Below are 20,615 nucleotides of genomic sequence, written 5' to 3' on the forward strand. Positions count from 1 at the left end.
GCAATCTATCTCCAGTAGCCTGGGCAGTCTGGCAGGGAGTAGTGTCTGTTTACACAACAAAGGCAATAGATTGGACAGAATGTTGACTTAATGACCTAATCATATAACAATGAGGATCAGAGTATGTAAGTGGCACACACCTGTATACTGATTTGATACCTTAGTAAGAAGTACAACACACTTTACAACACACTTCAAATGTACAGCAAGTCCTCACTTAAAGTTGTTTCATTTTAAATCATTTTGTTATAAAGTTGGTGAGGAAACAAAATTATTCCCGTCCAGGGTCACTGTCTATGTGAAGTTTCCACGTTATCCCCATGTCTGCACAGGTTTTCTCTGGCTTGGACAATTCACATTTATTTAAATGTTTAATATTAGAAGTGTTTTGGGTCTTTATTTAGAAGTTTGGTGATGTTTTTATGACCAGAAATATGCTGTAGGAATAACTCTTCTTTACGTGCAGGTTGGTCTCAGTATCTGCAGGGGATTTTTCAGACCCCACGATGAAAAATCATGGGTAAGGAAATTTGTGGTTTATGTCCCCTTAAGCCTTCTGGGAACTTCCCCACAGAATTCCTTAGAAGACATCAAAACATCACTTCCAGTTTCCTCTAGAAACCAGAAGTCACATTTTTTTCAGCTCTGTGGACCATTCTGAAGCCATCAGAGGCTGTCTGAGGATGTGTGCAGCCTCTGCGGGCTTCGGAAAGCCCTCTGGAGATGACCAGTTTCTTTAAAAGTTGTTTCACTTAAAGTTGTATTTTCCAAGAGCTGCAGTTTCAACAACTTTAAATGAGGACTTGCTGTACTTAGGAATGGGCTATGTTAAAATGCCAGATGCAAGGGAGGGCACCAGGATGCAGGTCTCTTGTTGTCTGGTGTGCTCCCTGGGGAATTCAGTGGGCTGCTGTGAGATACAGGAAGCTGGACTAGATGGGCCTATGGCCTGATCCAGTGGGACTGTTTTATGTTCTAGGTATCTCCCGGTATATGCATTTCCTGGTTGATTTTGTTTTTGTGCAATTGCTCTGTTTTTGCTGTACTTCATTGATTCTGCTTCCTACTTTCTTTTTTCTTTCATTCTCATAGTGTGATTCAAGCCTCTGGTTTTATATTTTGAATTGACAATAGCTGTATTTTGAAATGACAACGTTGTTCTTTGAATCGTCTACAAACTGTCAATGCTTTTAAGGTCTTATTAGTTTACAGCCTACTGTCCAACAAACCAGGCTTCATCTTGTTGGTAAAATTGCCAGCTACCATTCAATACCTGGCATTGTTCCCTGAGTTTACCATGGTATGAATCAGGGATAGAAACTGAAGATTTGAAAAAAATAATATTAATTTGAGTGCATTTTAAAAGCATCAGTTATGTCAGTAATAAAGAGTTAAAAAAAATAACTTGCTTTAAAGGGAAGTCTAAATTTAATGCACATGTGGTGATGTCTGTCCATTACCTTTTAAAACTCAACCATATCAGAGGCATTGAGTTAAGGGCTTTTTCGTATAACGGAGAGAACCATGTGGGAAAAAATATTTTATCTGGGAAATGATATAGTAAGTCATGGTGCTGGATTATTGTAGGCCTTCTTCTGGATCTAGTAACTTTCAATGATCACAGGTGTAAGTATCAAGAAGATGCCTTCCTCTGTTGCAACAGGACAATCCACTGAGCTCATATGGATGATCTTGTATACCTTATATTGAACACTGTGGATTGTGCAATGCATTCTTTTCTCTAATCGTACATTGCAGGCCAAGAAACAGGCAAATTATCTTTCCATCTTCTCTGAAAAAAACACAGTTGAGCCCAGTAACTATCAGGTTTTTTTTTTTTGAAATTTCTAGACCCTTACAGCTCACTTTTATGTATATTTATTTAGAAATAAATACCATTTGGGGCTTATTTAATATGTATATATCTCTATAGAATGCTGCCTTAGGCTACAATCCTATCCACACTTACCTGGGAGTAAGCCCCATTGGCTATAATGGGACTTCAACTCAACAGTAAGTTCCATTAGAGTCATTGGGGCTTACTCCCAGGTAAGTGTGGATAGGTTTGCAGCCTTAGCCTTTAAGAAAGTGATCCTTGGGTTTGTATACTAAAAATCGATCAGATACAGTTCTGCAGTCAAAAATCATGACCATATTATGACCATAGGATTTGAAATCGATAGAATTTGAAAATTTGACCATTTTATGACCATAGGATTGTAAGTTATCTGAAGTCTGCCTTAGTGGCCAAGCAAGATATTTTTTATGTTATGGCATTCAGTTAATATACATGTATATGCAGGAAATATATGAATTTCAAAATCAGGTTGTTGTTTTTTAATGGTGATTTAAATCTAGTCCACTTTGAGTCCATTGGCTGGTGCAAGAGCCACAATAGTAACAGTATAAGGTGCTACAGAAAAAATCCGACAGGAGTCCCCAACTCCTTCATTCCTGTTTCCCATTCCCAGAACCCATCAGTCACATCCAATCTGTGCAGCATCTGTCTTGGCATGGCAAAAAAGTCAAAATAGACCTAAAGCATTTGGAAAGCGATCTAAGAACCCTGTGAGCCTTGGTTATCTCTGTGATTACTCTGACACAGTTCCCAGGATTCTGCTGTGTAATTGAAGGTGAGCACTTTCCCTTTCTGAGATTAACAATTTTCCATGGTTGGCGGCTTGATTGTCGTTCCTTTTCGGAAATGGTCAACAACTTGCCGTCCCCCGTTACAGTTATGCTGGGGATGCTGCCAAAAACAGCCACCCATGGCAATGGAGTCCTCCCTGCCTGGTTATGCTGTTGTGAGTGTCTCAATTCACGGTAGCTGCTAAAGGATGAATGGAAAACCTAATGGCTGAAATCCACATAGAAATTGCTTCCAAATGTAGCATGCCAGACTAGATTCAGTCACCGTTGAATAGTGACTATAAACATTGGACAGTTAAAAGTGATTGAACTAAGCATATTTTCTTCGGTGTTACGGTTTGCCACAGGTATTATTTGCACACACAGCACAAATGTCTTCCTAATTGTGAATTTTCCGAGTTGTGCGAATGCCGAAAACATGAGTTAACTGTGAGTGCGCAGTTAGTGAGGTAACGGAGTGTGCATTTAGTGAGTACACCTCTAGTAGATACGCACACAAACCCTGCTAAAATAGTGTTCAATACAGAGAGTCTGGATTCATTTTTTGCTTAGGTTCATTAGTTTTAAAAACAAATCGATTTGGGCATAATTGGTTCAGGCGCTTTGAACTGCTTTTGAACTGGGCTGAGAAACATTTCATATAGAGTGACATCAACCCTGAACTTTATTTAATGGATAAGGTACTGCTTTGGATCCTGTGTACCATGGAAAGAGAGCATTTGCTCCCGTACCCTGGGTAGACAGCTACTGGCGGTAATGGGTTTCCTCTGCTCTGCGCCTGCATTTGAGTGTGCACAGAGCCAAGCAGTCTTGTGTCGGGCTAACTGGGACAGTCTGAACTGGGACAGAAGATAGGATATGGTGGCAGAGTCTGCTGCCATCTCTGCCCCCCTGGGCTGGTTCCTCCCCCTGCCCCACCTTCCCCTGCCCAAGAATGCCTTCCCCCTGCCCTGAAAGCCCTTACCGCCACCTGGAGCTCTAGCATCCATCCAGTGCTAGGCTCAGCACCAAATGGCACTGGCACTCTGTACTTGGAGGGTGCCATGAATGTGCTTTAAGGCACGTTTACAGCACCTGGCACCCACGTTGGAGCTCAGCACTGCTGCTATGGCATGTTAGAATAGGACCCTCAGTTTGCAATTTTGGCCAGCAAAAAATGTGAACAACTAACTATATAACACATGTAAATGTAGTATATGAACATTTATTTATTTTCTAAATAAACAGAAATAAAAGAAAACTGAATGTAAGTACATCAGCAAGTGTCGTGGAGGTTAGATGAAATCGAACAAAAGGAGAAAGCACGTACACGCAATTTGAAATGTGGTTGTAATTGAAAATGTCTGAAAGAGCAAAGCACTGACAGTCAAGTGGGTGACAGTCAAGGTACAAGAAGAAATCAGCCTGTCCCAACACAAGAGATCACAGTAACCAAGGCAAATCTCTGAAGAAATATTTATTTCTGTATCTATTTCTATTTATTTTTTTCTAAGTACTTACTGTGTAGAACAGAAGGATAATAATAAGACTCTCTCTTTTTTTTTAAATCAACCTATAGCCTTTATTTATTTTTTAATTGAACCTGTATAATTTATCTAACAGGCTATAATTTAAATTATAAGTTACAGGTATCTCTTTATTGCTTTCCAAACATCAGCTCACTGACTGCTCCAAGCCTGTACGTAAAAATCTGTCCCTTTCAGTGGTATCTATGCTTTGCAAAGTCTTTGGTACATTGCTCACTACTTGGAGTTCTTTTTCAGTGCATCCCGTACAGCAGATAGTAAATGGGCCTGGCTCCTGAGACATTCCAACACTTTCCCCTGGCTTCATGCAGCTAGCAAGCTGCAATTTCATTCTCCTGTGCAGCCTCACTGAATGCTAAGAGCTGTTCTGCCTTGTTTCTTTCTGAATACCACAGCAGGCAGGTTGCCTTTTTTGCATGTTGCTTTCTTCTCTCGGGTGGCTTGCAAACAATGCAAATTATTCTGAATTGTAAGCGTTTTGAGTTTTATGCAGGCTGACTTATTTGACAGTAAAACATTATCTTGGCTAAACATGACAATTTTGCTTCCAGCCTCCGAAAAAAGCTAGAATTTTAATAAGGAGGAAATTAGCATGAATGAAATGCTGAAGTCAGATCTCTCAAGTTTGCACTGAAGTTGTCATTACATCTTCACTTTGATTTATAAGTTATTTCGGGTAGCCTCTCTCTGGAGCTGTTTGAACTCTTGTTGCCCATAAAATATGGAATAGATATTGTGGCAGCTTGTAGGGCTCTTGCATTTCTAAAAGGGTGCGGAATAGCAAAATGCGAGACTGCAGAGTAATAAAAGTGGCAGCAGCGCATGACCATAAGAGGGAATTTTGAAGATCTTTTTTCCCTTGACCTATGCAGGCAATTCACAAATATAGCTTGCATGTAACAAATCCTGCTCACTATATACCCGGTACTGTAGCTGATGATAATTCAGATCACTTCCAAGTCAATAATTCAGGTTTTGTTTTTTGTTTTTAAATATAAAATGATGAAAATTAAGAATCCCATGCTGCCTCTATAACTTGGAAGACTGAAAAAAACCCAAATCTAATTTGAACGTTTATTTAGGATCTTTAAGTGATTTAAAAGCATGCAATTACTGGAATATTCAAATAATTACACATGGCAAAGTTGAGCATTTAGATGTAAATGATGAAAACAGCTGCAGGATATGGGTAGACATATGGCAGAAATGTAAATATATCCACTGAAATTGTACAGACAAATTTCCAAGCAAAGGTGCTTATGGAGAGAAATTTCAAACAAAAAAGCCAAAAACCCCATCAAAGTGAAGGTTGCTCTGATTTCTAAATTAATCTGAATTTTGAATCACAACATCTTCAACCTTAGTGGGAGCTCTGCAGGGTCCTGCCCAGGGTTTCAGAATCTTCTAGGTTTATGTAGGCAAAAGTTAAGATTTAACCATAAATTGTATTTCATTCTGTCAAGAAAATCTTGCCAAAACTGTTCCTAATTGAGGAATTGCAGATTACTTGATTTTTTTTTTTTAATGGGAACTGGGCTCCCAGTTGTTACTATAAATAACATGTATCAATTCTTCAACCCACTATACCAGCCATTTTCAACCTCTGTGCCTTGGCACACTGGTGTGCCACGAGTGGTTCTCAGGTGTGCCACAGGACTTTGGGGGAAGGTCATTTATTAATAGGGCCAATGGGAGATGTGAGCCCCCACTGGCAGCATGGTGTGCCTTGTCAATTGTCAAAAACCTGGTGGTGTGCCTTGAACATTTTAGTGCCTTGTCAGTGTGCTGTGAGATGAAAAAGGTTGAAAATCACTGCACTATACACTTGTTAGTAATCCTTTTTCAGACTACTAACATTTCTAGTGGGGTTTCAGCTCTGTAGTCCAGAATCTGAGGCTGGTCGCTGAATGCCTCATCCAGGCAATATGGAGATGCTGTGATTGGATTTTCACAAGGGTTTGAGGCCATGCCAGGTACCCCCAGACTCCTTCATATCACTGAAGCTGTCATAGAAAAGGAATTGTTAATCAATTCCTTTTGTTTCTGTATTGCAATAACAAACCAAGCACCATAGCGTTGGTGCAACTGATGTGTATGATTTATGCATATAATATTACAAGAACCTTAAATCTCCCAACACTCCAAACCCCACACACATCCATACACTCATGTGTGAGTGGGAAGTGATTATCTTTGCACACAAGGAAGGGTGACTGTATTTTCTTCTCATCCCAAATAACCCATGGAGCATGATAGCCTTGAAGGAACTTTAAAGGTGTATCTCAGAGTGCAGGAACAGGGGGCTTAAAATCTCTGTGAGAGTGGAAAACTCCCTGTGGTGGGATGGATTCCTTCTAGAGCCTTCCTTCCTTCCTTCCTTCCTTCCGCTACAGAACCTCAAGTCCTCATGCAAATGTGTCTCTAAGATACTCTGCAGTTAGAACAGAGGCGATCCTGGGCTTTTTGCCACCTGGGGCCACCTCTGACTCCCCACCTTTTGACCCAGAAGTTACTGCAGTGACATCATTACATCCTCCAAGGAGACAAAAGTCACAGCCCAGAGCGGTGCGGAATCACACTGCTCTGCCACTCTAAGTGGCAGCTCACAACTTGCAGTCACTCTGGGTGTGATTCTGTGCCGTTCTGAGTTGCCCCTACCAGCTTCTTTCTCTCTCTATTTTTTTTTAACTGGTGAGAAAACTGGTGAGAAAACTGGTGGGTCAGAGGCAAGTCTAGTGGCATCCCCCTCCCCCCCCAGTATTCCACTGAGTTAGGGGATCGTGTGATTTTCACTGCTCAGCATCTATACGTATTTCAGGGCTGGCCTGCTAGACTGCATAGTAGGGTGTTAAAAAAAATTAAATAAGGTGACAAATATAAGAAATCCAGGCATCAGCAAAAATGCATTTTTCAAAATGCATTTAATTAGGAAGCTTACCTTCAAAGCCTGAGATGATTGGAAATTCAACTGTTAATTACTGATGCTATCTTTTCTGTTCCACTCAACATGAAGTTAAGATCATAATTGAGATTTGTCTCCATAATGTTTCATGAATTATTTAAAAAGTGCTATATGTTTCCTCAAGTGCTCGCAGAATTGGGTGTTTGAAAAGCACAGTATAGAGCACACTGTGACTAGCTGTTTTCTGTTACCAGTATTTCCTTATACAGTATTTAACTGCCGATACTCACAAAACCAATAGTTTCCTTATTGACTGGTAGTTTCAGCCTAGAAGCCTGGACTTTTTTGATGAGAAGAAAATTGCATGAATTGGGTGCCCCTGTGGTTGGGTTTTAGACCTTGAGCACCCTCTTCATATGTGAGGTCATCTGTGTGGTGGAGAGTGTACATAGGGAGTGTGCATAGCCTTTCTCATACTTCACAAACACAGAGCTGTCTTAGGTAACATACAAACTGCAGCTTGAACAGAAGAGACAGTTTCTGAAGTAGTCACATGGAAGATAGGGAAATTCAGTAATTTTTTAAAAGGACCACAATTTCCCGTTAGATATTCAACAGCCACTTCAGACCACATGCGTTTCCTTTATTTAACAAGCTTTGATAAACCACGGTAAGAACCGTGAACTAAATTTTGGAGCGAAATCCTACAGTACGTAGGCAATGCGTAAACAGTCTCGACATTTTTTTGGTTGTAAAACAGCATTCACAACAGCGTTTATATTTAGTTGTAAAGCAGCATTGCTTCCTGGAATTCCCCCCCCCCCCCCCAAAAAAAAAGGTTTCTCTCCACAGCTGATTTTTCCACCTCTCAGAGTCTGCAGCGTCCTCACTTGTGACTTCTTGAGTTCCCAGGGGAGTTTGAGGGGGAATGCGCCACAGTGACCATGAGGTGGTGGTCAGTGGCAGGAGACAGAAGGTGCAGTGTACAGACAGCCACACTGGCAGGTGCCAGAAGTAAAGCAAAGGGCAGGGATGTGTGGGGGTTTGGCTAGTGGGCGATCCGCTGCAGTGGGTGCACTGTGTTGCATGCCAGCCCAGTGGTTGCCCCATGCATGCTTCTTCTGTTAGATTCATGTGCTACAACTTCCCAGTCAGGTGGTCCTGTTTGCAGTGATGCAAAGTGCTAAATGCTGGATCAGGTGCTCTTTGCTAATCTCCTGCTGTGTCAGGGTGGCAAGCAGCTTTGTGAAGTAGCTGGTATTGGCCCTAAATCTGCCTCCCCCTCCTTTTGCCCCTGCCATGGGTGTTTCTGGCCAGTCATGCAAAAAGTGAGTGCTTTACTGGTGGCAGGTCCTTCTGCTAGACTCCAAGCCCTCTTGCCTGTACCTTTGCGTAGTGAGCTACCATCACCCTGTTTTACCTCAGTGCTGTTGGGTCTCCCCTTTTGATTTGTTCCAGTTCCTCTCTCCTCATTCCACCCCTTATGCCAGGGTGTGGATGACCCACACAGACTTGAACCCTTGCTATGGAGAGGCTTGTGTGTTTGTGTCACACGACTGCCTTGTTCTAAGGGTGCTGTCTTTCTACCCTTGCTTTGCTCTGCTGAAAAAGGTATTCCTTGAGTGCCGGTGTTTCTGTGATTTAACCCTGGTTGCCAGGACTCCTAGCTTTTCCTTTGCTTTTGCCCTTTACTGCTGATGCAGCTGCACTTCCTGTAGGGCAGTGGGGTGCTGTAGCATCCTTGTATCGTTGTGTGTGTATGTGTGTGTGTGGTGTCCTTGGGGCATCTCCCCATGGCTGGGGGTGGTGCCTGTTTCTGCGTTGTTCATTCCTAGTGACAGGCAGAGGGGTGTCCCCCAACACTGGCCACTCATTTCAGAAACTGAAAACTTGTGTGTGTTCAGCTGTGTTTACAGTTAGACCAGGTTGCAGGAGTATGGTGGCTGGCGATCATTTAAAGGTATGTCTCAGATAAAATATTGCTGGTATAAACAGAGTTAATCTTTGGGCACCCTCAGAATAGTCTACCTCCACTCCAGCCCAAAAAATGCAACAGGTGATTATGGGCACAATCCAGAGGCGTCCTTGCGCCAATGCATGGCCTACTCGAGAGGAAGCCGGGCCGGCACTCCGAGAAGCGCCATCCTGCAGAGGCTGATGCAAGCATTTGCGCCAGCTTCCTCTTCGGCTCTTGCATCACCCCGGCTGGGCCAACGCAAGGGCAAAAGGTAGGTGGGGGAGGGAGGTGTTCGTCGGCGGGGATAGGTTGGGTGGTGGGCAGCCCTTGGGGTTGGCGGGAAGGGAGTCGGAGGTAGGGGGGAGATTCAACAGTTATGCCAGATCCCAACCCCTGTTCCCGGGGAGAATGGAATGGCTCAGAGAGGAGGGGACCCATCAAGGCCAGTGGCCCTTACCTGGAGGTAAGGGAAAATGTTTCCCCTTGCCTCTGGCTGAGCTGCTTATGGCCACAATTCTGCGCTGGATACAGCGCAAGCCTCTTGGCTTGCCTTTTCCAGTGCAGGATAGGATTGTGCCTAATTTTATTTCATTCTAATAACAAAATGCAGGCTATCTGAATTTTGACCATTTGTCTTTAGCATCAGATAATCAATGAGCTGCAGCATTTGATTAGGAGTGTTTGTCTAGAACAATACAAAAGTTAATGAGGATATTGGACTTTCTTTGTAAAACTTTCATGATAGTTTATTAGGCTTCAGTCACTTGAACAATGTTGTGCTTACTAGGACTTATAGACCTGGAAATTGAAGAAAAACTCAAGTGTAGGCCCCTTTCACTTAACTATCTGTGAGACCCTGAGGAAGTAACCTTTCAACATGCCCCTTTCCTGAACTAGGAAAAAGAAGTTCAGTATCATTTTTTCCCAGCCATCAGCAGGACACATCACACAACTTGAGTAATTTTGTAAAGGATACACTCTTTGCCAACCTTTACCTTGCCATTTCAAAACAGATACAGGTGTGTACCACATAACGACGGGGATACATTTTCCTATCCCCGTTGTTATGCGATTAGGTCATTAAGTGAACATTCAATCCAATCTAGTGCCTTTGTTGTGTCAATAGACACTCCCTTGCCAGATACTAGCTGGCTGCACAGGCTGCTGGAGATAGACTGCCTCTTTTCCGCATTGAGAGCCTCTCTGTTGTGTAAACAGACACTATGCTGCAGGCTATGTGAGACGTGATTGCCTCATTAAGAGCATCTATATTGTGCTATGATATATGCGGTCCATCATTAAGTGAACAATTGCTAAGCGACACATGCCTGAATTCCCACCTCATAGTACATGTGTGGAAGACATTGGTTAGACCAGGGGTGTTAAAACATAAGGCCCATGGGCCAAATGCGGCATCCCAGAAGCAATTCTCTGACCCCCAGCATGATAATTGGGCTGTCTCGTATCTTGAAATTATGAATTTGCACATTTTCTCTTCTGTCATTTGCAGCTAATGAGTTTCTCTGTGAGAACAAAGCGCTTATTCCTGGCCATCAAATGCTTAATAGTGCCATTTTTTGCTTAGTGTTGTCACTTCCAATTCTTAGCAGGCACCATGAATGCTCTTTGGCCCGCTGTATGAATTGAGTTTGGCGCCCCTGAGCAAGACATTCATATGTACGTATATTGCTTGTTCCTTATGCTTGCCTACCCAGAAAGATTGCAAATGCAATAGAGATAAAAAGTGAAGGAATATATGTACATGGAGTTTTGCGCAGGTCAGAAGTTTGAATCAGAACTCCTGTTTCCTAACCCAGATTTAGTATTTAAACATTAAAGAGTTGCACTCCTTTTAAGACACGCTATCTAAAATGCATAAATGCTGTCAGAGAATTCGTTATTTGTTCATTATCGTTATTTGCCAGTGGAAGTACAAAGAGTGTGTAAGATGCCAAAATATGTGCATGGCATTACCAGGTGCAGCTAAATCAGGATACAGCTTCTTTTGTTCTTTGAGACTTGTGAAAGCTGCAGACATGGTCAGCAGAAAAGAAAGGTAGTGTGTTTTTAAGTGTGAACACCTCATCATCAGTAAAGTAGAAGAACCAATGACAGGACCATTACATCCTGGACAATTGTGTCCTGGCCTTGGACATTTGCATTCCCTTTTTTTTTTTTTTTTTTTTGCATCCAAGACATTTGTGTCCCAAATATATGTATATTTATATTAGATGTACTTTTTAATTTTTAAAATGCACAGATAGAGTTAGAGCTTGGATAAAAGGCTTAGGATATATAACATGAAGTTTGCTGCCCAGTTATAGTGGGAGGCAAATGTCCAGAGACACCAGTGATTGGGATACATTTGTCCTACAATTTCCAGGATGCAAATACCCCAGTACAATTTCCTAAACAGTGGTGCAACTCTGACCACTAAAGTGTGTTAATTTACAATTAATGAGTTTTATTTATACTGAATGGGCGGAATACATTACACAATTTTGTAGATAACTTAGGGTGCAATCCTAGAAATGAGTTGGGCCAGCGCAAGTCCCTTGAAAGTTGGGCCAGTGCAAGTCTCAGAAGGAAGCCGCGTCGGTGCACAGAGATGAGCAGACATATGGAGGCTGAATCCAGCCTCCATGGTGGCTTCCTTGCCGAGGCTTGCATTGGCCTAGCTGGGCCGACACAAGCAGCAAAGGTAGGCGGGGGGAAGGTGGAAGGGAGGCATTCCTGGGCGAGGGAGGGTGAGCAGGGGAAGGGAGGCGGGGCTGGGATCCAGCAGTTATGCCAGATCCCAACCCCCGTTCCCCGGGAGAATAGAGCAGCTTCAAGCCATTCTGCTCTCCTCGGACTTGTACCACCTCAAGAGGTTGTGCAAGTCCGAGGAGACCCATGGGGCCAGCTGCCGTTACCCGGAGGTAAGGGGAAATGATTCCCCTTGCCTCTGGCTGAGCCGCTTATGGCCACTATCCGGCACTGGATACAGCGCAAGCCTCTTGGCTTGCCTGATACAGCACAGGATAGGATTACACCCTTAGTTTTTTAGAACATGTTTCAGAGCACTGCTTAATGGACAATTTTGTTGGTTTAAAGCAGGGGTGTCCAAAGTTTTTGGCAGGAGGGCCACATCATCTTTCTGACACTATGTCGGGGGCCAGGGGGAAAAAAGAATTAATTTTCATTTAAAATTTGAATAAATTTACATAAGTACATAAATGAATATATTAAAGATGAACTTCTATGAATGAATGAAGGTCTTGCAATAGCTCAAGGCCTATAAAAGGCCTTGCACAAAGCAAGGCTGGCCTTTCCTTTGCTGCCGCTACTGCATCACAAACGTGAACCAGCAAGAAGTGGAGGGAGCCCTTATCCCACAGCTCATGTGAGAGGTCAAACAGTCTCCCTCACGCTGTGAGCAGTTGCGTCAGGCCAGTGCGGGCTGCAACAAATCTCTGGAGGGCCGGAGGCTCATTGGAGACTGGGGGCTTCCTGAGGACCACATAGAGACCTCGAGGGCTGCATGTGGTCCCAGGGCTGGGGTTTGGGCACCCCTGGTTTAAAGCATCAAGCAAGTTGCAGTTCCTTAAGAATATTAAGCATACACAAATATGTTGGAGGTAATTCTCATAAAAGCAAAGATGAGTGTAAATATTCATATTTGAGAAATGATCCACATGGTCCTTCATTTACATAGAAAACTTGCATCTGATAGACAGCACTAATTCAATTTAGAGATTTACTATTGGGCTTGTTTATATTCAATTTAATAGTAACTAAGGCTGCAGTCCTATCCACGCTTACCTGAAGCTAAGGGTCCTGACATCGTGTGAGCCATTGGTGCCAGTACTGCTGCTAGGTATTGTAAACATACCATAAGCAATGGTTCTCAAACTTTTAGCACCGGGACCCACTTTTTAGAATGAAAATCTGTTGGGGGACCCCTCTGGAAGTGATGTCATAACCAGAAGTGACATCATCAAGCACGAAAATTTTTAACAATCCTAGACTGCAGTCCTACTCACACATACCCAGGAGTAAGTCCCATTTCTATCTTTGTTAAAAGCACATACATAGTAGCCTGTTAAAAGAACAGATCTGTAACATTTCCCCAAATCCAGTCAACATATAATGGTAGCATCAAGTCTAATATATTAAAAATAAAATATTGAAATGAATGGGGACCTGCCTGAAATTGGCTTGCAACCCACCTAATGGGTCCTGACCCACAGTTGGAAAAACGCTGCTGTAAAGCATGTTTATGACACCTTTGGAGTAAGAAGTGTTGGCCCTGGGAGGACGACACCACATGGCCACTGGAGGTGAATACAACCATCGGGGGTGCAGTCTTTTGGGGTGGGGAAAGGGCAGGGCAGGGGAGGAACCAGCCTGGGAGGGAGTGGGACTGGTGGAGGCCTCTTCCACCGAATCTATCCTCCACGTTGGGTTGAAAAGCCCAACACAGAGGTTTTCATGTCTGTGCTGGCAAAATATTCTGCAGACTTAAGAAATCTCATTGTGGGGCCTGGGACTTCCCCTGAGGAGACCTCTGGCAGCTTCTCCACACCCACAGTATACAGCAGTAGCCATTTTGGCACTGCCTTTCCTCCAGGCACCAGGAAGCATAGGACTGGGCTGTAAGTTCCATAGATTTGAGTGGGGCTTACTTCTAAGTAGACATCCATAGGATTAAAACTCCAGTAGTCTGGCATCCAGTTGTCCAACACTCATGACTGTCCATAATAAAAATGCTGGCTGTATGTTGGCTGAGAGTTCTCCTGGCTTAGGAGCATTCAATATTGCCAGCCTCTGTGCAGATACAGTTGTGCCTGGCTCAGTGATGGCATCACTGAGACAGCCTATGAAAGCCACTTGGGGACAACAAAAGACACTTGACCATAACGTAAGTAGTGTCCCCATTGCTATAGTGATGGGGATCTTGGATCCTGCAAATAGTCCCTTCTGGTAAATTTACACCACTTAGTTCCCAAAGGGACTGGATTTTTAGAAGTCTACTTTTAGAATAGAAATGTAATATTTACATTTTAAAAAAAGTTTTAAAAATCTGAAACACCTAAAAACATTTTGTTTATTTATTTAAGCAAACCACCAGTTTTTGTACACCCTGCTAGCTAAAGCTGATACACCAGCTGCAGCCCTGCCAGAAATAGCCTGGCTACCATTAGCTATGCTCTGGTAATCTCCACATTGGATAACTTCAATACGTTATATGTAGGGCTGTCTTTGATGACTTCTCGGAAACTTTTCTTAGTACAAAATGTATCTGATACAGTACTAACTGGGTCAGGTTAGAGAGAGATCCAGACATAATTCAAACTTCTGGTGTTCACATTTAAAGCTCTTCATCACATGGGACTGGGCTATCTCAAGGACTGCCTCCTTTCATGAATCTGCCCAAATCTTTTGTTTGCCAGCAAGAAGTCTTCCTGTGTAACACCTTCCCTCTGAAGATAGGGGTGGGGTGACTGAGAAGAGGGCTCTTTTGGTTGCTGAGCCCCATACATGGAATACCCTCCCCACAGAAGTTCACCTGGCTTCAAATGTGATAGCCTTTGAGCCTCAGGTGAAGAGGGTGTTTTTCACTTTGCCCCAGATTTCCACCATGTCATGTAGTAATTTCATGGATGGTTTAATTGGTTAAGCTGGATTTACCTGCTTCTTTCTGCTGATTTTATTTACCTGTTTTGCACTAAGAACATAGGAGCTTTGTATAGAGGCCTAAGCCTATGGAATAGCACAGGCTGTCATGCCCATAACATTGTGGGTTCAAATCCTGCTTGCAGTTGTCAACTAGAGGCACATTTGAGCCCATCAGGCACATCTGCTTGCTAAAGAGGCACATCTGAGCCCATCATATGAAAGAGTTGCCTTTTGCACCAGGAATCCCAGCTAGCCATGCTTCATGCTTGTTTGATCTTCCAGCCGCTCATTATAATACTTCAAACTCCCTCACCAAATGACTGCCTCATTCACCCTGGCAGCAGTGATTCAGCTGCTTCGGAGGCCAGGGGAACCAGATCTGTGCTGGAGCTCATTGGGTCAGGAAGTGGAGTGGTTTCAGACATAGAGCTCTGGTAGCACACCATCTTCCTTCAGAGTCCCGTCCAGACTCAAAAATACCAGCTGCGTCATGACATAATTTTCGGTCATGGAACTTGCAAAATGCAGGAGCTGAAATTGAACAAGTGGTTTGACAGCCCCATAGAGGGACAACTGGAATCATATTGGTTACTGTTGCTGTGGGGTTCTTTGGTGGTCTGTACAGCACAGGACATGTGGAAGGTCATGTTCTGTGCACCTTTTGGGGGGGGGACTGCCTGTTGAGAACACACACAGAAGCCCTCTTCATGGAGAGTAAACACATGGGGGGCTCAGAAAAATAGTACCTAGTAACCACCCTCCCTGACGACATGTCTGTCAGCCTCCCCCTGGTCTTCTCATGTTCAGTGTTTGCAGAGGGAAACACGTGGAAAGAATTTCAGGGCTACAGAGAGAATAAGAAGCAGTAGTCATAAGCTGTGACACAGTGTATCTGAACCCAGCCACACAGTCAGTGTTCTCAACCACGTGCCTGAGTGGGAGTGTTGCCACTATGGGGTCAGAGCAGTGCCCTTGCTCCAGTTCCAGCCTCCCAGTCCTGTGTCGGGGGGGGGGGGAGAGTGCAGTGCAGTGCCAATTCTACTCCATGCACAGGCCTGAAAAGCAAAAGGGGTCATGAGTGCCCTGCTGGCAGTAGCAGTGGTTGGTGATCCTGGCATTCAGCAAGAGAGAGCCCGCTTGCTCTGTATCTCATCTGTGGGTAACATTGCTTGAGGCTGTTGAAGTAGGAAGGAATGGTTAACCAGCACAAATCATAGTCAAGACACATTTGATAAATGGCAGTGGTGAGGGTGTAGGCATGAGAGACTTTTGCCTTAAAGCAGGGGTCTCCAAACCCCGGCCCGGGGGCCAGATGCGGCCCACGGCAAGCCTCTTTCCGGCCCGCGGCCATCCTCGTCTCCCTTGAAAGCCTATGGTCCACTCAACTGAACATGACCAGAACTGTGCTCTGATTGTGTCTGGAGGTGATCTGAGGGCCAGAGAGGCTGAATGAATGAGCCCATTCATTCATTTATTCACTCATCTAAGTTCCATCTCTAATTTGGTTGGCAGCCTTCAGTCTCGAAAGGCTATGGTATAAGCCTACAGCACCCGGTATTCCCAGGCGGTCTCCCATCCAAGTACTAACCAGGCCTGACCCTGCTTAGCTTCCAAGATCAGATGAGATTGGGCATGTGCAGGGCCGATTTATTTAAATGTTATATTTAAATTTTTTTTCCGGCCCTCCACACCACGCCAGATATTTGATGCAGCCCTCTGGCCAAAAAGTTTGGAGACCCCTGCCTTAAAGCATGCTATCCCCCTCCCTTGCTTACATGTGTGGTGTGCATTGTCCCTACTAGGGTGGGTGGGATGGGTGTTTTAATTGGGTGTAAAGTTCTAAAAAGACATATGTTTGCAAATTGCTTTTCCCATATACAGTATGTTCTGAGGGCAGCAGGCTCTTTGTGCAAAGAATCCTTGGTTCATAGTTGCTATCTACAGAGATGTCAGAGTTGCCAAAGATCACCTCTGTCTACTTTTGACTCTGCAACAGTGGAGTTGCACCAGTTGGATAGTTACTTCTCTGTAACATTCTGTTGGTAACATTCTGTTTGTAGAGGCATATCTGAAAATTAATTTCTACTAAATCCTTTGCAGCTAAAAAATGTTGACTTTTGTATAGTATGTAGCTGCATCTTAAAAATACCAGAATATTACTGTTTTACAGGATAATCAACAAATATTTAACTAGTTGACAATTTTAGATGGCCTTGTTTTCAAACATTTTAATGTTTCTAGGACACAGAAATCTTCTCTCCTCTGGTGGGATATGCCTGTTCTCTCCCTTACAATTGCACTGTTAAGTTGTGACTAGCTGTGTACCATCTGCTTTTCCAAGTTTTTGTACTCTGCCTTGAGTGTTAGATGAGAATTTTAAAATTGCTTTGAGATTTTTTTTTTTCTAGAGATGAGAAATATGGCCACTTCTCTGACATCTGTGACAATGGGGTTTAAGTACCCTTGAAAAGCTAACTGTAAAAACTGAAAATAAAATATAATAACTGATAACAGTGTAGACCAGTGGTTCTCAAACTTTTAGCACTGGAACCCACTTTTTAGAATGAGAATCTGTCAGGACCCACCAGAAGTGATGTCATAACTGGAAGTAACATCATCAAGCATGAAAATTTTTAACAATCCTAGGCTGCAATCCTACCCACACTTACCCAGGAGTAAGTCTTATTTACTATCATTATTAAAAAGATATACATAGTAGCCTGTTAAAAGTACAGATGTGTAGCATTTCCCCAAATGCAGTCACATACAATGGGAGCATCAAGTCTAAAATATTAAAAATATAATATTGAAATGGCAGTCACGGAGGCCTCTTCAAGGTAAGGGAATGTTTTTTCCCTTACCATGGAGATGCATTACCTTTACCTCAGTGCTAGAAAGTTGGTTAGGATTGCACTCTTAATTTTTTTAATTTAATCAGACATGTTTGCATTATTGCACCATTTTGCACTTAAGGAAATGGGGGTGCCTTGGGAGTCAAAGTTGCTTTTCATTTTAAATTTACCTTAATTTAATGTGTGAGAGACTGGAAAAATACAGGAAAAGGAGGATTACTCTTCTATCACCTGGCTTGCAGAATTTCAGAAATACTTTTTGGGATTTCAGCACATTGAATTTCTCTCTGGTAAACATATTTTGTAAAGCATGTCCTCAAAATCCAGGGCAAAATCGAGGAAAAGCAGAAATTTTCTTTTGCTTTTCCAGATCTTTTTCGTCTTGTTTGTCAAGACGACCTATCTTCAGAATTGCTAGGACTGAAGTTTGCATAGAAATGCTATGGCTGTTGATGAATACAGTATATCCTGCTCAGCCAATATTTCCATATCCCAAATTATGTTTGTTTTGCGTGCCTCTTGGAAAACCTCCAGAGTGACCTTTTCCTACTTATTACCCTGTTTCCAGTGTCCTTGTTGAAATGTCAGTGCATGGAAATCAGCAACGCCACATGCGTCTTTCATGAGTTTCACCTGTTCCTTGGTGTAAATTATTCATGCTTCATTCATTACCTTTTGGGTGTTCAGGGATCTCAGCTGAAGGGTCCGGAATTTGTGCCCTTATAGTTAAAATGTTCTTCACTGACACCGTGAGAACTTTTTCCAGAGAGGAATGCTAATGGAGGATTTCTTACTAACTTGTGCAACTACGGCACCGAAAGAAAGGTTTTGCCATCTTTTAGCATAAAAGCTTCTGCCTGGAGCACATCTTTCCAGTTTAGCATTTATAATTGTGCACAATATCTACTTCTATGATAACGCAAAAGGCAATTTTCTTTTAAAATGGCTCCGCTGCATTACAATATATGACATTTTGGTTAGTTCTTCACTGATGCTGGCAAGCATGCTGACAAATTGTTGAGCATATAAAATATGGAAGACTTTTGGGATGAAAGGGATGTGGACATTATCTTAGGGTACAATCCTAACTGCACCATAAAGCACGTTGTGCCTCCTCGTGAGCCGTCTGGGCCAGTGCAGGGACGTGTACCTGCCCACAAAGGCTGCATACAGCTTCCGCACTGATTTGGGGAGGGAGGGTTGCATCAGCCGAGCTCGGCCAATGCAGGGGTCTGGGGAGGGCAGGAAGGAGGCAGAAGGGAGGCATTACGCGATGGTGGGAAGGCAGGCGGCGGGTGGTCCTGGGGGCGGGTGGATGGCGTGCGGGAGGTAGGGCTGGTACCTGGCTGTTATGCCAGATCCGTACCCCATTCCCTCAGCAGTGTGGAGTGGCTTGAAGCCACTCCATTCTCCTCAGACTTGTGCCACCTCCTGAGATGGTGCAAGTTCAAGGAGACCCATTGGGGCTTACCCGGGGGTAAGGGGAAGAGTTTTCCTTTGCCTCCAACTGAACCACTACTGGCCTCAATCTTGTGCTGGATGCCGTGCAGGCCTCCTGGCCTGCCTCTTCAAGTGCAAGATAGGATTGCGCTGTTAATTGTTCACTCATAATTGTTCAATATATAATTATATATATTAATAAGTACAGAACTGACTCATCAATGCCCAGTCCAAACTTCTGGACCTAGAAACATGAAATTCTGAGAATATATTCATTCCATGACATAAGGAGCCATTAGAAAGAATTTTTAAAAATTTAACCCGTAAGGGGGTGAAAAGGGGTCAGATGTGTTTTCATAGATTCCTCAATATCTCTTAAGCCCAATGAGATATTGACTTGGTTTTTGCTTATAGAGGTTATCCATACAAATGCTTAAAAACATAATTCAGGACTTCACCCTAATCAATTTGCGGGTGAATTATAGAACCCTATTTCTTAGGCCTGACTGGCTTTTTCCTCTGTGCTTCTGCCTGAAAGAGGGCTGTGACCTACATGGCAACTGGGGCTAGGCCGACTCTTTTAACTTAACTCTTTTTAAGTCAGTATGGCAAGGGATAGTAACAGTAAAATAACAGTGTTTACTCTGAACAGTAAAATGAAGTGTATTTCTGGCTGATTGCGAAGTTTTACTACCCTAAGTTTTTGACAAGTTCTGAGAACGTGTGCTATCGCCGGCCCTTGCTCTGCTCATCCCTGTGTTCCAGTGAGAAGAGAGTTAGGGAGTGACACTGGCTTCAGAGTTGTGTGGTGCAGTCTCTCCTCTCTCGCAGGAGGCAGTGCTCTTGCTTATCCTTTCGTTTCAGTGAGAGGAGAGTTGTGGGGGAGGCGCACTGGCTTGAGAGTTGTTTGGTGCAGTCTACCTTCCCACACAGGAGGCACTGCTCCGCTTATCCCTGTGTTCCACTCCCCCACATGGGAAGAAAAGCAAGGGGACAGATTTTGAGTGAAGGAAATAATTGAGCAGCCTTCTCCATTCTTCTTCCAGCCCTGATCACAACCTCCTGTACCTGTTTTCACAACTTTTAAAGAATAATCTATTAAGGCGACTGTTTTGAGATTTCTTGCATGTCTACTTGACCCTTACTTGTCTCAGATTTTTCTGCAAACGATTCCCAAGTAGTTCTTCTAAGATACATTTACTGACATTGATTAACGCTCATTTGAACCTGCTCTGCTTGCACTGTGCTGCTATGCTAAGAAATCCTGAGTAAGTACAGTGGCAAGCAAAGAAGTATATAGGTAAATCAATATATTTGTAAGCTCAACCATCTGTTAGACTTCTCAAACTGAGCCAGGGAGTGCCTGTAATGGCGTGGGGACGGGGAACGTTCTCTGTTTGTGTTTTATTTTTGGCCATGTTAGAAAAAGACAGGTTATGTTTAGTGTGTGCTGGGAACTGCCTATTTTAAATTTGCATTGCTTAATTAGAATGTTTGCATGCTGTATAAACAGACAGAGCTTTGAATAAGACCATTGGAAGTGGATTTAAATAGCCGGCTTGCAACCCTTAGAAAAGGGAGACTTTTCACTGTGAAGTAAAGCAGTTGCAAAGCCTGGTCTCCTGATG

General features: G+C 43.3%; 1 protein-coding gene and 1 pseudogene across 4 annotated transcripts in view; one reads left to right on the plus strand and one right to left on the minus strand.

The window, feature by feature from the left end:
• ADGRL3 (adhesion G protein-coupled receptor L3) overlaps positions 1-20,615 on the plus strand; it is a 675,925-nt gene that overhangs the window by 149,983 nt on the left and 505,327 nt on the right. The gene's annotated exons all lie outside the window — the stretch shown is intronic.
• Positions 16,235-16,354, minus strand: LOC136642574 (5S ribosomal RNA; annotated as a pseudogene).

The sequence above is a fragment of the Tiliqua scincoides genome, chromosome 2 (genome assembly GCF_035046505.1).
Source record: "Tiliqua scincoides isolate rTilSci1 chromosome 2, rTilSci1.hap2, whole genome shotgun sequence".
In the NCBI taxonomy this organism is placed as follows: domain Eukaryota; kingdom Metazoa; phylum Chordata; class Lepidosauria; order Squamata; family Scincidae; genus Tiliqua; species Tiliqua scincoides.